Source organism: Nycticebus coucang, chromosome X, assembly GCF_027406575.1.
Source record: "Nycticebus coucang isolate mNycCou1 chromosome X, mNycCou1.pri, whole genome shotgun sequence".
In the NCBI taxonomy this organism is placed as follows: Eukaryota; Metazoa; Chordata; class Mammalia; order Primates; family Lorisidae; genus Nycticebus; species Nycticebus coucang.
In genome coordinates, this window is record NC_069804.1 from 87781771 (window position 1) to 87796373 (window position 14603).

The window sequence follows — 14603 nt, forward strand, 5'->3', positions numbered from 1 at the left end:
CCTTTGCATTTAGGTGTATTTTTTGGAGATGGCCTATGTTGGGCTTGAGTTTTTGCATCCAGCCAGATAGCCTGTTATTATTATCCCTTGGATGATTGCAGAAGTTAGGCTTTGTTCTTTAATTTTTTAGTCTGCTTACTTTGTTCATGAATCATCTTGCTTTGTCATTATGATGAATGAGTCTGAATAACTCCTGTAGAGTTCATCTAGTTGTGCCAAATTTCCTCAACAGTTGCATGTCAGTAAAATATTTAATTTCTCCATCACAAATGAAACTCAGTTTAACAGGATATAGTATTCTGGGCTTAAAATTGTTTAGTTTAAGAAGGTTAAAGATTTATGATCATACTCTTCTGGCCTGAAAAGTTTCTCTTAGAAGACATGAGGTTGCTCTGGTACTTTTCCCTTGGAGGTAAGACTTTTCTTACACCTGGCTGTTTGGAGGTTTTTCTCCTTCATATTGACTTTGAAAAACTCATTATAATGTATCTAGAATATGCTTTGTTTAGATTGAGTCATCTGAAACCATGCACTATCTGAATTTCTGTGATTCTTGCAATGCTTGGAAAATTCTCCACATGATGTCTTGAAGTGGAACATTAGTGTCTTTACAATCATTCTGTTCTTAAGGAATTTCTCTAATTTGGATGTTTGGTCCTTTGGAATAATTTTATAACTCTCTCAAGGAATATTCTGGGTTTGTTCTCTTTTTTTTTTTTTCTGCCTGTGAATGATTAGGAGGTTTCAAACATCTTACCTTCAATTTCTGAATTTTTTTCTTCTCCATGTTATACTCTATTACTGAGGTTCTATATGGTATTTTGAAGCTCCTCGAATGCTTCTTTCAATTTCTAAAGCTGTGCTATATCTTTCCTTATTATGTGCAATTCCTTAGGGACTTTGTCTTTAAGTTCACTAATTTTTTGAGACAACTTTTGGACCTTTTTTTTTTTTTGATTTCTATTTCCTTCTTAATTCCATTGATCTTATTTGCCATCCATATTCTGAATTCTATTGCTGTCATTTTGCCAATTTCCCTAAGGATGGTATTTTCTGCTGAATTTTCCTTGTAGTATCTTAGGGTAGTTGATCTTCTCTGATTTTTTATGTTGTCAGAATTCTTCTGCTGGCTCCTCATTAATATTTTCAATCTTTTTGTAGACATTAATTATTAATTTTTAGCTGAAATGTTAGGTTGTCCCCAAGTAATTATTGAGAGATAATCTAATTAGGGACCATTAGGCAGCACCATACAGCTCTATTTAAAAACTAGAACTGGTGGGCTGAGACCAGATATGGAGGCCCCAAGAAATGGAGCTTACTACTTCTTTGTCAGTGAGCTGGAGCTTGTGCTTATGGCAATTCTCTCACAGCTGTAGAGTCTCTGAGGGCCAGCCTTGATTATATAGCACAAACTGATTCTATCTTGCTGTCAGTCTTTCTGCACCCAGTTTAAAGGAGGTGCAGTATTTCACTGAAGTTCCTACTGTCAGATATTAGAACAACTACACCCCCATTCCGGTGATGGCTGGAGGAGGGCAACTCACAGATAGAGCCACTGTTTCTTCCCCTCATGGCACCAACCACCCCTGTGAAAACATTTTCAATTTAGAAACAAGCCTGCAGCCCCAGTCTGTGGAAGCTGGAGAATAAGAATCTATAGGCAGTCCTGACCAAGAGTTCCAACTGAACTCCCTCCAGTGGGGTAAGCACCCCTTATGTAAACAAGTACAGAGAAGCCACAGTATTTCCCCTTTTCTGGAGTCCTGGCTGCATGATGGATAAAATGCAGCCATCACCCATGGGTGAGGAGGGTATTTGATTCCTGTACGTCCCCAGTGTGGGCTGCCTAAGTCTAAACCATATCCTCTAGTTGTTGGGACAGGAACTGTGGGGTTCTGGGTTCTACCATGCACAAGCACCAGTCAGAGGCTACCCAGATGGCAGGGGAAGGTACCTCCTAGCAGGAGTGAGAGCTAGGAGAAACCGTGCCATGTCACACCAAAGTTAGCCATTGTTTCCTCTCACAGCAGGAAGTGTAGTGCACTCAGCTCAGAGACCCACACAATGCAGACGTCCCTCAGAAATCTCACCAAACACACATACTTCTGCAGGGGGCAGTCCATCAGGGATCCAGAAAGTGAGATGAGTGGGCTGTGGGCTCAGGAGTACACAGAGACATTTTTTTCACTTTTTCACCAGGCAGGATGGGGACTCAGAGGTGGAAATGTCCAGGTGCAGGAGAACCAGGAGGACCTCCTGGCTGTCTCCCATGGGGTGAGATGAGAAATCTTTTGTTTCCTGTTTGCTTGGCTTGCAGAAAGCCAGCTGCAGGCCTTCCAGTTGTTTGAAAGATCTCCTTCAACCCCAGGCACCTTCAGTCTAGTCACACTGTATCTGATCTCTGTTACCTTACTTCCTCCTTCTCACCCTCACAACTCTTCTCGTGGAGATAATGTAAATTTTGATTTCTTCTCCCTGTGCTCAACTCTCCAATTTTGACTTCTCCAAGTTCACTTCAGTCCAACTTTTCTTCCCCTGGACAGGAGCTTCTGGTAAAAGCTGCCTCTAGTCATCTATCTTGTCCCTCTCCCCAAGTTTAATAATTTATTAATGGTCCTTGAGACTTATTTCTTTTTTTTTTTTTTTTTTTCTTTTTTTTTTATTGTTGGGGATTCATTGAGGGTACAATAAGCCAGTTACACTGATTGCAATTGTTAGGTAAAGTCCCTCTTGCAATCATGTCTTGCCCCCATAAAGTGTGACACACACTAAGGCCCCACCCCACTCCCTCCCTCTCTCTTTCTGCTTCCCCCCCCATAACCTTAATTGTCATTAATTGTCCTCATATCAAGATTGAGTACATAGGATTCATGCTTCTCCATTCTTGTGATGCTTTACTAAGAATAATGAAGCATCACAAGAATGGAGACTTATTTCTTAACCTGTGAATTGTTTTGAAGTTTGTTTAGTTTCCAAGGCTCTGGAGATTTTCATGTTGTCTTTCTGTTTTTGATTTCTAGTTTGATTCCATGCAGGTGAGAGAACATAGTTGTATGGTTTTAATTCTTTTAAATTTCTAGAAGGTTGTTTTGGCCCAGGTGATGGCCTACCTTTGTATATTTTCTATGGGAAATTGGAATGAATGTGTATTCTCTTGTTATGGAGTGGAGTAGTCTGTAAATGTCAGTTATGACCTCTTAGTTAATGGTGTTTTTGAATCATACAAGTTTTCTATTAGTTCTATTTATTGCTGATAGGTTTGTTTTGAACTCTCTTGAATCTGTAAGTTTATGCCTTTCCCTTCAATTTGGAATTGATTAGCCCTTATTTCTTTGAATACTTTTTCAGCTCTCTTTTCTATTTCCTATCCTTCTGGAACTCCAACAACACAGATAATTGGTTTTGTCATACTCCTACAGGTTTCTGAGGCTCTGTTCATTTTTTTTCCCAGTCTACTTTCCCTTTGTTCATATTGAGTAATTTACATTGGTATCACCTAAAGTTTACTACTTCTTTTCTTTGTCCCTCCTATTATGCTGCTGAACCCATCCATTGTTTTTTATGTTGGTTATTGTATTTCTAAATTTTAACTTTTTCAATTAGTTATTCTGTTTTTTTTTTAATTTAGTTGTTGAGATTTTCTATTTCTCAGCTTAGACTATTTTTCATTTGTTTCTAGCATGTTTGTAATTTCTCACTGAAGCATTTTTACTATGACAGATAATTTTAATATTTTTTTCAACTTGTGTTGGTGTTTGTTTTTGTGTTATTCAAGTTTGTATGTCTGGTTCTTGTTATGAAGGGTTATTTTGTATCTTGTTGTGACACTTTGGATATTATGTTATGAACTCTGGACTTTATTTAAATCATCTGTTTTAGCATGCCTGTTGTTTGGGGAAAGGAAATGCTGCTGTCTCATGACTTCCAGGGGATGGTGGAAGTTTGCATTCCCCACTCAGCCTCCAATGAGACCCCAATGGGAAGTGATGTGCTGTGCCTTCTACACAGGGGTAGAAGTTCAAGCTCTCTCCTAAGCCTCTGCTGATATCACCCTGGATGGAGAGTGGGGTGATTTTCTTATTAGTACTCCAAAGTGGTCATCATTGACATAATAGGAGGATATTCTTTACTAGCAGTTGAACATGCACAGATTAGGTCTATACATAGCCTTCTCTGCCATTATCTAGTGGGAGGGATAAACATGCCTTGTTATAGTGGAACAAGAAGAATTAAAACATAGCCCATCTATATTTTTAAAGAAGGATAAGTACTTCTGGATTAGGTAAAAATAATTTTCTATTTCCAACCTGAATATTGGACCTACATGCATCATTGAAGTCCTTTCTTCATCATTGTTGATGAAAAAATATTTCTTCCTTCAAAATGTGGGTGTGCAATTATGGGGTCCTGTTTCTTTTACAAAGAAAACATAGTTCTATTGTGTAATGTCTCATGTATTCCTTAGGATAGGATTCCTGAAGCTATTTGGAGTTGTGTTGTACTTTTTTTTTTTTTTCTTTTTTTTTGGCCGGGGCTGGGTTTGAACCCGCCACCTCCAGCATATGGGACCGGCGCCCTACTCCTTGAGCCACAGGCGCCGCCCTGGAGTTGTGTTGTACTTTTATGGATGGGAATTTAGTATCAATAGACTAGTGGACTAGATGACATTTGGATGAGTTCTGGGTCATGTTAATGAACCAGAGATTCTTTACTTTAGGAACAATGAGACAAAATACTGCCTGATGTTCTTCAGAGGCAGTTTTATCTGCAATTCTCCAAAAGCAATGTTTGCGGGTACCATTCGTACTTATTCTGACTTCCTATTTGACTACATTACACTTGAAGTGAAATAGATTATGTAAATATGGGGGAAAGACTGATGTTGGTAAGTGTGTGGTGAGAGATGCCTTTTTCTATTTAATAAGATGTATAGCTAATAGTCAAAGGGGTTGTGTTCTTAATCCCAGGCCTCCTTTTCCCAATCTCAGACCACCAAACAAATAGACATACACACTAAAAACAGACAGACAGACAGGCACACAAACATGTACATACAACTCTTCTTGCAGTGTTTAAAATGGCATAGAACCATTTAGTTCAATATTTGAAAGATTTGTTAGCAGAAGAAAGAATCCCTATGGCAGACAAATCTATATGCATAATGGGGTACATTTTCATCATGCTTGGCTTCTAGAAGGAGATCACTAGGGTCTTACCTTTTCCCTGGATGAATGCCAAAACCCAAGAAAAAGTGTAACATAGTAAGCCAATTAAAAGATGAAGGAAAATGTCTGCATTTTTAAGGGACTCTCCTGTTATTGCAGTAGTAATATGGCTTGGGATTTAGAATAAGACTGATTTTGTTGGAAGACTGGCTCAGCTACATATGAGCTTTGTAACCTTAGGAAAGATAAGCCTGGTAGTATTTTGAGTATCAAGTTTTTCAAATGTCCATTGGACATTTTAAATAAAATTTGTATTTGATCAAAAGTTTCTGTCTGAATGAGTTTACTTAGGTGGTAGAGCATTTAGCTGGTCATTGTGGAGGATGAGTCCAAGAATATCCTGGAGAGCTTGTTTGCTTATGGCAAATGAATGTGTCTAAAGTGTTTAATTTCTCCATCATAAATGAAACTCAGTTTAGGTGGATACAGAATCCTGGGTTGTAAGTTGCTTTGTTTTATGATGTTGAAGTTCAATGACCATCCTCTTCTGGCTTTAAAAGTTTCAGCGGAGAGATCTGCAGTCATTCTAATATTCTTTCCCTTATAGGTTATTGTTTTCTTACATCTGGCTGTTTGTAGAATTTTCTCCATATTAACTTTGGCAAAGTTAATCACAATGTGTGTAGGAGATGCCTTATTTGGATTGAGTTATACTGGGGTTCTGAGACTGTCTGCTATCTGAATTTCAGTATCTATTGCCATGCTTGGGAAATTCTCCTCTGTTGTCTCTTGGAGTACGGCATCTGTGCCTTTCCGAACAACTTCTTCTCCTTCAGTAATTCCTAAAACGCAAATAATTGTTCTTTTAGAGTGGTCCCACAACTCTCTCAGAGAATGATCCATTTTTGCTCTCCACTTCTGTTTCTCTTTGAGTGTTTGGGAGCATTTAAAAGCTTTGTCTTCAATGTCAGAGATCCTTTCTTCTGCATGCTCCATTCTGTTACTGAGGGATTCTACTGTACTTCTCAGCTCTTTGAGGCCTGCAAATTCTTTTTCTCAATGTGTCAAAATCTTTGGCGATTTTGTCTTTGAATTCATTGAATTCTTGAGACAATTTTTGAATTATTCCTAGAATTTCTAATTCCAACTTTACTTCCATTCTGTTAGTCTTATTTGTCATCCAAATTCTAAAGTTGGTATCTGATATATCAGCCATTTGTTTATGAATGGGACCTTTTGGTGTGTCCTTCTTTTCATTCCTTAGGGGAGTTGATCTCCTCTGATTATTCATGTTGCCAGAGTTTTTACGCTGATTCCACCCCATGATTATTTTTCACCATTTGGGTCGATGAGCAGGTAAGGTGAAATTGGATTGAGGGATCCTGGAGTTCTAATTAACCAGCCTGTTGCCAAAGAGCTGAGACGGGTGACTGCAGCTTTTTCCCTGCAGCTTTGTGAAGAACCTGTACAGTACTACAACCTGAGACTCTGGGGGCCTGCTTTGTGAGGTTGGGCTATTTGCCTGTGTCTATTATTCAGCTGTTCTCTGTTAAATCCTAGTGAATCAGTGACTCTGGTTTAAAATCTCAGCTGTGGAGAAATACAAGCAACTAAGTCACCCCACCCATCATGGCAACAACTGGAAGAGGAAAATCAAACCTTCCCACTACAACACAACCAGGGTACCACCTTGGAGAGTCCTTGGGTGATTGGCCCAGGTCAAAAGTTCCAAACCAATTGTCCCAGTCAGCACCCACTCTCAACTGGGAGGTTCAAAAGGTCTCCAGCAACTAGACAGCTGGGGTCTACTGGCAGCTCAAGTGTGGCTTGCTCCAGTGCTCTGTGGAGTCAGAAAGGCCTGCCCAGAAAATGAGCAGAGAGGCTGATGTCTATTCCTCCACCTTGCATCTCCATCACACCCAGTCACTGGTAACCCCATGGGGCTGTAGCCAAGTTCACTTCAATGAGCAAATGTGCCAGGGGGTTGTGCCTGCCAGAGTCACAGGGAGATCAATGCCTCCTCAGTCAGGCCTCTACAGTCTGCCACCAGACACCAGGGGGATTTGAAGTCTGACTACCTCAGGTGCTCAGTGGAAGCTGGGGAGTGGCACTCAGTTCCAGCCCCGCCCTGGGCTGATGCTGCTGCCACTTATATTCTCTCAGAATTTGTGATTCTGTTCTGGTTGTGCTCCACCATGAGAGTTCATAGAAGCTGCGACTCAGCCCTGCACTGTGCTGCTGCAACTGTGCCTACTCCTGTAGAGCTGGAGTCTCTTTCTCCACTGCACTCTGTATTGGGGTGGGCACAATTAGAGCTCACAAAGGGCTCTCAGTTCCTGCTCTGCCCTGGGGTTGGGCTGGTGCTGCTGCCATGCACACTCTTGTCTTAGCTATGTTCCACTAGGGGCTGGTTGCATCTTGGGCTCACAAAAGCAACAATTATTATTCAACCCTGCCCAGGGAGTATGCCGCCTCAGTCCCCACTAGGCCACACTTGGGAAGGCACCACCACAGGCATACCCCTTGCTCATGGGGCCTGCATTTCTGTTTCAGATCTGCTCCACCTGTGGCTGCCCCCAGAGTAGAAGTCGGGCTCCCTCTGGTTGCTAAGAGAGATGGGAAGTTTTTCTCCAAAATACCACCTGGGGTGTGAGCCCCGTTGCTTCTGCTACCTCTGCTGCGCTCTGCTGCAGGGTACCATTTTTCCCTTTCCCGCTTGGCTCCCTCACTCCACAGTCCCTGCTTTACACCTGTGCTACTGATTCAGCACAGAGTTGTAGCAGCCCGTGTTATGCCTGTGCTTCTGGAGAAATTGCCCAGGAATCCAGACTCTGTGGGAAGCAGGCTTCCAGACCTTGGGGTGGTGATGGAGGGGAGTGCTGGGAGTTCTGAATTGCAGATAGAATATATGTTCAGTTTTATGTCTGGTGGGAGAATGCCAAGGTATACAGGTGGATTCTCTCTGGAAAAGGAGATCAGGTTTTTAGAGGCTCTCTTCCGTGGGATTAAATAAGAAGAGATCTGTACTCTGCTCACTTCTTTGTAGAAAGTTCACTGCGAGCTGTTCTCAAGGGGGAGGGGACTCCCATCCGCTTGGTGGTGGGTTTTGTACCTATTGTTTATTGCCTTGGGATCATAGCTCACCTCAGCAGGGGTGATGTGCACTCTTCAATCTTTTCTCTTGGCTTAGCTCCAAACTATCAGCTTACTTGAGAAATTTTCTGTCCTTTAACTCTCCTTCTGGACAGGAGCCTCTGTGGAAAGCTAGCTCCAGTTGGCCATGTTGTCCCCTCCTCAAAAGAAGAATTTTTAAAATTCTTTATCAGGCAATTTGTACTTTTTCATTTCTTTAAGGTTAGTTGTTGGAATATTATTGTGTTTCTTTGTTAGTGCCATGTTCCTTAGAGGTTTCATGTTTCTTGAGTCTTGTATTGCTGTCTTAGCATTTGAAAAAGTGACAACTTCTGGTCTTTACTGACTGGCTTCAGGAGAAAAACAGCTTCACCAGAGAGCCTAAGCAGGAATTTTGAGGCTCTTTCATACCTTTTCTATGATTGTGCCTGCCCCACACTTCTTGTTCTCTCTTTGCAGAGGAATTCTTAAGTCTATATATCTTTTTTCAATCCCTCAAAACCAGACCAGTTTCTCAGAGATTCCAGGTTTTTTCCCCTAGGGTGAGGCCCTGAAATGCTCAAGTTTGTGTTTCTACTGTCAATCTTTCAGAGTTGGGTTGACTGTTTATGCTTGTTTATGAACCATCTGCAGAGGCTCCCATTGCAGTTTGTGAGGGTGTCTGTGGGAAGCTGGCTTTGGGTTGGGGGTGAAGCATGGAGAGCATTAGGACTCCCTCCCTATTGGTCAGTTAAGGGGATCTGTAGGCAAGGCATTCAAAGTGACTTGTAGGTGGTCTTCCTGAAGGAGTCCACATTAGTAGGGTCTGTGGCTATTTGCTGAATTCTGAGCTTTTGTTTCTGTGATTACCCACTTTTCTTCTTTGCTCGTAGCATCTCCCAGTCACTTGGCCTTGACAATTACCTGAGTATTCTAGATGTGTAAAGGATGTGGTGGTGAACCTCTTGGGTAGCATTTTCATGGCTGAGAATGTCAAACTATGAGAATGTTCTCATCTTCTTCTGTGGAAGATATTGCAGGCTGAGGGGGTATCTCTTGGTACTGCTATGGTGCCTTGTGGTAGGGGTGATGTGAGTATAAAGAAACTTTTCTTCTTGTTCTTTTCAATGCATCTGTCATCATATTTTTTTGCTCCACCAGTATGCTGGAACTTCTTCATTGGATTCCCCAAATCTCACAAAGGTACTTTCATCTGTCAGTGGTTGTCAAAATTGATGTTTATCTATGGGGATGACAGTGGAAAGCTACTATTCCACCATCTTGCTGACATCATCTCCACACTGCAATATATATTTTTTAATTTTAATTTTATTTTTTACATATAGGTTTCCATTTCTTTTGCCTTCCCAAAATTAAAGAAATTTAAAATTTAATAACAACAATGTTTAAGATAAGGATTAGAAACAAAAACTTTGTAAAGACCAAAGAAACATAAATCCATTCAGAAAAGGAATCAGACACTTGCTACATCAAAATATTAAGCAATAGAGAGGGCGATTGGTGGGATTATACCTGCGGTGCATCTTACAAGGGTATATGTGAAACTTAGTAAATATAGAATGTAATTGTCTTAACACAATAACTAAGAAAATACCAGGAAGGCTATGTTGACCAGTGTGATGAAAATGTGTCAAACGGTCTATAAAACCAGTGTATAGTGTCCCATGATAGCATTAATGTACACAGCTATGATTTAATAAAAAGAAGAAATATTAAGCAATAATAATAATGCAAAGAAAGTAACATTCACATTGTCAAATAAGAGTATGTTTATTATAGAATGCTTTGACTCTGAGATTCAGTATGGAGTCACAAGTTAACTTATTATTTTTTTCTAAGCATCAAAAACTAGACAACAATATTTATAAATAAAAGTAAAAGATAATTTCAAAGAAAAGATCATGCTAAATCTTATAGACAATAGAAAAAGAAGAAATACATCAAAATCATTCTACTTGATCTGGGTACACCTGATATTGAAGTTGGAGAAAATATATTATTATAAAGGAGAAATTACAAACATATGTCCTTATAAATGAGGATACAATATCCTAAACAACATATCAAGATGTTGAGTTAAAAATTAATGTTTAAGTAATATACTTTGGTCAAAATTGAAACCAATTTATGTGAAAATTAGTCACTATTTTCTTTTCTTGTTCTTTTTCTTTCTTATTTTCCTTTCTCTCAGCCCCTCCCTCCTTCTCTATCTGCCCTTTCCTTCCCCCATGGCCCACCATGTCATTAATTGTCTTGAAATCAAAATTGAGTACATAAGATTCATATTTCTCCACTCCTGTGATGCTTCACTAAGAATAATGTGCTCTACCTCCATCAAGGTTAGTACAAATTCTGAAAAAAATCTCCATTTTTTATGGCTGAATAATATTCCATTGTATACATATACCACAGCTTACAGATCCATTGCTGGGTTGAAGGACATTTAGGTTGTTTCCAAATTTTGGCAATTGTAAATTGGGCTGCAATAAACAGTCTAGTACAGGTGTCTTTATAATCAAATTTTTTTTTATTCCTTCTGGGTAGATGCCCAGTAATAGGATTGCAGGATCAAATGGGAGGTCTAGGTTGAGTTCTTTGAGGTTTCTCCATACTTTCTTCCAAAAAGGTTGTATTAGTTTGCAGTCCCACCAGCAGTGTAAAAGTGTTCCTTTCTCTCCACAACCATGCCAGCATTTGCAGTTTTGAGATTTTTTGAGAATAGGGAAAACACTGGAAGATATCTGCCTGGGGAAAGATTTTATGAGGAAGACTGCCATGGCAATAGCAACAACAGCAATAATAAACAAATGGGATTTAATTAAATTGAAAAGCTTCTGTACAGCCAAGGTGACAACAACCAAAGCAAATAGACAACCTACCCAATGGGAAAGGATATTTGCATATTTTGAATCAGACAAACACTTAATAACCAGGATCTATACAGAACTTCAATTAATTCACAAGAAAAAAACAACAATCCCATACATCAATGGGGAAGAGAGATGAATAGAACCTTCTCCAAAGATGACAGACGAATGGACAGCAATCATATGAAAAAATGCTCGTCATCCCTAATTATTAGAGAAATGCAGATTAAAACCACCCTGAGATATCACCTAACACCAGAGAGAATGGCCTATATCACAAAATCTCAAAACTGCAGATGCTGGCACTGTTGTGGAGGGAAAGGCACATTGCAATATTTAGTAGCTCAAATACCATCCTATTGTCACATCAATTCTTTGTGCTTATAGAAAACCTAAGTTCCCAAATATATATAAAATATTACCACTTTACATTTTTTTTTCTTATTCTGCCCTGGTCTGCTACAAATGTTTCATTCAGATGCCTCTAGAGAACCCAAGTGCTCTTAAGTGTTTTCAATGTTTATCCCAACTCATCAGGGTATACACACACACACACACACATACACACACACACACATATATATATATGTATATATATACTGTGGCCAAAGCTTTAGCTAGGTGTATTAGGGGTATATATTTTTTGAAGAAGACTGTGCTTTGTCATATATTCATATATTCTCTTTGGAAACTAAATTTAGCAATATGAGACTGGTCAAGTTTTTAGCATCCACAGAAGACACGACAAACATCATCTTTCCCAACTTTATCTTATTCAAAGCTCTACCCTTTCACTTTAAACTTTAGTCATGTTGAATTTCTTATGGCTTCCCAGTGTGCCCAATGCCAAACTTATGTAGTTTTTACTAACCTGGATTTTTTCACATTTTTCAGGTTTCCTTGGAAACATCTATTCATCTTTTAAGACTGTACTCAAGCATTGTCAATTTTTGACAACTCCTTCCTTTCCTAGGTAGAACTAACTGTTCCCTGCTCCAGGCCTTCGCTGAATTTAGTATATTTACCTCACAGAAAATATATGGGACACTTAGACTTAATATTTGAATGGTTTATTAGCAGCACTATCTATAAAGAGTAGAAAACACACAAAGGATAAATAGTGCAGTACCATTGCAGTACTAGTAGCAGTAGCAGTTAGGTTCCATTGCTATTTTCATTCCTGAAAGCAAGACAGTGAATGATCTGTGCAAAGAACTGACTGATATCTAGGAGCTGACCTTTATGGCCTTTGGTTGAGAGATACGGCCAGCCTGTGGCTTCCTTACAGCAAGAGATCCAGAAGTATCAATCTCCTGACATCATCTTTTTTTGCCCTTCAGTCCCATGCCACTTTACCGTATTTGCTAAATCCATCCAGAAGCTAGAGAGCAAGAGAGGTCATTTGTACATTTATATAGTTTGGTATTCTAGAGTTTAAAGCATTGTGGAGAAGGGTGAAAAGTACATAGGTAGTACTAAATATGTTATATCTGAAAAAACTTATCACACTTTTTTATTTTATTTTTTATTAATTTTTAATTAAAATCATGACTGATACATTTATGTAATGATTTGATATAAAATGTGGAATTCTTTTTTTTTTTTTTTTGGCCGGGGCTGGGTTTGAACCCTCCACCTCTGGCATATGGGACCAGCACCCTACTCCTTGAGCCACAGGTGCTGCCCAAAATGTGGAATTCTTAAATCAAACTGATTAACACAGCCATCACCTCACTTATTTTTTGTGGTAAGACATTAAAAATTTACTGAGTTATTTTGAAATTTACCCTTGCATCGTGCACATCAGGTGATATTTTACAAAATGCCCTCCCTCTGCCCACCAATCACCCTCCGTCTTCCCCTCCTCTGTCCGTCCTCATCCCTCCACCCCTTGCTATATTTTATTTGTGTTTTATCATTCGTATGAGTATGTAAGTGTTTATATATTGGTTTCATAATAGTATTGAGTACATTGGATACTTTCCCCCCTATCCTTGAGATACTTTACTAAGAAGAATGTGTTCCAAATACATTCAGGAAAACATAAAAGATGTAAAGTCTCCATCTTTTTATGGCTGAAAAGTATTCCATGGTATACATATACCACAATTTGTTAATCCATTCATGGGTTCATGGGCATTTGGTTTGCTTCCATGACTTCAGAATTATGAATTGGGCTTCAATAAAAATTCTGGTGCAAATGTCTTTGTGGTAAAATGACTTTTGTTCTTCTTGGTAGATACTGAGGATGGAATTGTGGAATCAAATGGAATGTCAACTTTTATTTCTTTGAGGAGTCTCCATACTTCTTTCCATAAAGGGTATATTAGTTTGCAATCCCACCAGCAGTGTAGAAGTCTTTCCTTCTCTCCACATCCATGCCAGCATCTGCTGTTTTGGGATTTTGTGATGTAGGTTAATCTTACTGGAGTTAGATGATATCTCAAAGTAGTTTTGATTTGCCTTTCTCTGATGATTAAAGATAATGAGAATTTATCATGTGTTTGTTGGCTATTCATCTATTATCTTCAGAGAAGTTTCTGTTCAAGTCTCTTTCCATCAAAGAAATCGATTGTTTGCTCTTTCTTATTGATTAACTTGAGTTCTCTGTGGATTCTAGTCATCAGATCTTTGTTGGAGTCATAACATGAAAAATTTCTTCTCCCAATATGAAGGCTTTTTTTCTTGTATTTTCTCAAGCTTACATTCTAGTTTGGCATTGGAGAGGACTGATAATAAACAAAGAGAAAATGTTACATAATTATTTGTGTTAAGGGAAAAGGTAACAAGGTGATATGGCATGTAGTAACTGGGCAACAGTAAGGTAAAATCTGAATGACAAGAACTCAATTAAGTGAAATCTGGGGAAAAGACATTTATAGATAGATGGAACAACCAGGAGTGTGATATGTAAGTGGGATAGAAAGGTAAGTACAGCTGAAGCATAGTGATACAGAGGGAGTGGTAACTGGGTGTGGTGGCCCACGCCTGTATTCTCAGCTACTTAAGAGGCTGAGGCAGGAGGATCACTTGAACCCAGGAGTTCAAAACCAGCAAGAGAGCAATAATTTGTCTCTAATTTTTGAAAAGAAAGAATGTTATGGGATTAAATGGGATAGGGGAAGAGCATATAGAGTCTATTATTTGTTTTAAAATGTTTTGATCTTATTCTGAGAGAGTAATAGTAAGCTATTGGAGGTCTTTAAGTTGGAAAATGAACTTATAGCAAAGCATCACAGGAATGGAGAAGCAAGAATCCAATGTACTCAATTCTAATATGAAGGCAGTAGATGATCTATTACAAGGTGGGGGTAGGGGAATGAGGGATCTGGGAAAGGGGTGGAGAGAAGGGGATGAGGGTCATGGTGTGTGGTACACCTCTTGGGAGCAGAACACAATTACAAGAGGGACTTTACCTAACAAATACAATCAGTGG